At 32.1% G+C, this 2963-nt stretch overlaps 1 pseudogene; it reads right to left on the bottom strand.

Annotated features, from left to right (window-relative positions):
- Positions 1 to 1710: 1710 nt before the first annotated feature.
- On the bottom strand, positions 1711 to 2080 carry LOC121499544 (annotated as a pseudogene).
- Positions 2081 to 2963: the final 883 nt, after the last annotated feature.

The following is a 2963-nucleotide window of genomic DNA, read 5'->3' as shown; positions in this document are numbered from 1 at the left end:
TACCAACTTCAAGTCTTTATATATCCTTATTTGTTTTCTACTAGTTTTATTAATTATTGAGATAGGGTATTAAAATATTCAATCACTGTGGATTTGTCAATTGCAGTTCTATCTGCTTTTGCTTTGTTTATTTTAGCACTCTATTATTAAGTACACAAACATTTAGAAATCTTATTTCCTCTTGATAAATAGACCCATTGTAATATTATGAAATTACCCTCTCTATCCCAGATTATATTCTTTGCTCTGAAATCTAATTTGCCAAAATTAAGATAACCACCTCAGATTTCTTTTGATTAAAGTTACTATGGTATATGTATTGTATCCATCCTTTTTATTTTTAGCCTAGCTGTGTCTTTATATTTAATATTTATTGCAAGTTACTTATAGACAGCATATAATAATGTCCTGCTTTTGGGATCCTTGGGTGGTTCAGTCGTTGAGCGTCTGCCCTCGGCTCAGGGAGTGATCCTGGGGTCCTGGAATCAAGTCCCACATCTGGCTCCCTGCGGGGAGCCTGCTTCTGTCTCTGCCTCTCTCTCTCTCTCTTTCTTTGTGTGTGTGTGTGTGTGTGTGTGTGTGTCTCATGAATAAATAAACAAAATATTTAAAAATAATAATGTCCTTTTTTATCTAATTTGACAATCTGTACTTTTTGATTAGAATGTTTACACCATTTATATTTAATGTTATTTGTTTGTTTTATTTAAGTAGGCTCCATGGAGCTCAACACAGGGCTTGAACTCACAACTCTTAGATCAAAACCTGAGCTGAGACCAAAATCAGATGCTTAACTGGCTGAGCCACCCAGTGCCCCTTTAATATGATTTTTAAATATCTTTGGGTTTAAACAGACCATATTGTTAGTGTTCTTCTATATACTCTATCTGTTCTTTGATTACTTTCTCTTTTTCTGCCTTCTTTGAGACTGAGCATTTTTTATTATTTCATTTTATCCCTTTTAAAAGCTATAAATTTTTATGCTATTTTAATTGTTACTTTAGGGTTTGTATCATACACTTTAAAAAATTGATCACAATTTGCTTTTAGGTGATATTTTATCATTTCTTTTATAATATAAGAAAAATACAGAATTTCGTTACAAAATTCTTTAAAGGAGAGGTTCCAATTCTCTTCTACCGGCCTTTATGCTTTTGCTTTCATATATTTTATTTATGTATGTTATAAATTCCAGTGCATTCTTCCTTTGTATTTAAGAGTTATCTTTTAGGGGATCCCTGGGTGGCTCAGCGGTTTAGCGCCACCTTTGGCCCAGGGCATGATCCTGGAGTCCCGGGATCAAGTCCCACATCAGGCTCCCTGCATGGAGCCAGCCTCTGTCTCTCATGAATAAATAAATAAAATCTTGAGAAAAAAAAAAAAAGAGAGCTATCTTTTAAAGAAAAGTGTTTAAAGTGAAAAATAAAAGTCCCTATATTTACCCATGTAGTTACTGTTTCTGTTGTTTTCCCTTTCTGTGTGCAGATCCAGGTTTGCATCTGATATAATGTACATCCACCTGAAGGACTTCTCTTAACATGTCTTAACATGTCTCTGTGTAAAGAATTATTACACTTGTGTATGCATGAAAAAGGTAATTTTTAAAAATAAGTCTTTAAATTGTTTTTGTTTGTTAATTTCAAAAACCTCACTAATTGAATAAAGAGTTTAATACAGGTATACATAAAAGGAAGCCCCATTAGGGTTTCATTAGGATGAAATGGGATTAGCTTTGTAGTTCTCATAATCCTCTTCACAGAAGAATGCAATTTCAGTTTCATTGTTGATTCTAGCTTTCAGATTACTACCTTCTTTTAACAGGGGTCTGTCATTTTTCAAACTCAACACAAGTTAATCTGTCTTTAATTTACTGCTTGATGAGTTGTCTTTAGTTTATCATATTTATAATTTCTGAATGGTGGTGCAGGCTGGTCCTTAAAGAGGCATCTTGCTTTAGAAATACTCTAAGTTCCTTTACATTGTGCTCCAAATTAACTCCATGATCTACTACAGGTTTGTAATTGTGATTCTCAGATGAATGAATGAGACAAACTGTAATGGTCACTTCTCCAGAAGTCATGTGAAGAAATTCCTTTTGATCCAAAATTTCATTCACAGGTAGGTTCCCTAAGGAATCCCAGACATATGTGCACAAAGGAAAACTCAATTCATATATTTTGCCCATTTGATTTTACTCTGACACTCAGCAAATGAGGGCTGTATATAGTCAAAATTGCTATCCCAATATTCTTTTTTGAAGACTGTTTTTGATTGATATGTAATTTGAGGTTAATAGATTTTTTTTCTTTCAATGCTTTAAAGATCTTGCACCTCTATTTTTTTTTCTTCTATTGTTTCTAGTGAGAATTGTATAGCTTTGTTCTTCTGAACATACAGCAGAAATTTTCTAAGTGATTTTGAGGTTTTATCACTGGTTTAAGCAATTTGATTGTCATGTGACCTGGCATAATTTTCTTCATGTTTCTTGTACTTAAGGTTCTTTAAACTCTTGATCTATATATTTGTAATTTTCACTGAATTTGGATATATTTCAGCTACTTTTTCATCAAATATTTTTTCAATCTCCCCATCCTCTTCTTAGAAGACTCTAATTATTAGCTGCTTAAATCTGTCTCATAGTTCACCAATGCTTTTTAATTTTTAAGTATTTTTTTCTATTTGTTTTTCATTATGAATATTTTCTATTGCTATGTCCTCAAGTTTATTAATATATATTTTGTGCTTTATTATCTAATCTTCTGGTAATCCTATCCAGTGTGTTTTTGATCTCAGAAATCATAATTTTTATCTTTTGAAGTCTGATTTGCTGTCTTCCATCTAGCTTTTTGAACATATAAAATATATTCATGATTAATCTTTAACTGTCCTTTTTGCTAAGTTTACCATTTGTGTCATTTCTGGGTTTATTTTCATTGATTTTTTTTCTCCTCATTAAGGGTTAC

This window comes from Vulpes lagopus, chromosome 10, assembly GCF_018345385.1.
Source record: "Vulpes lagopus strain Blue_001 chromosome 10, ASM1834538v1, whole genome shotgun sequence".
Lineage (NCBI taxonomy): Eukaryota > Metazoa > Chordata > Mammalia > Carnivora > Canidae > Vulpes > Vulpes lagopus.
The sequence above is the reverse complement of the archived record's forward strand: the minus strand, read 5'-3'. Positions and strand labels throughout refer to the sequence as shown.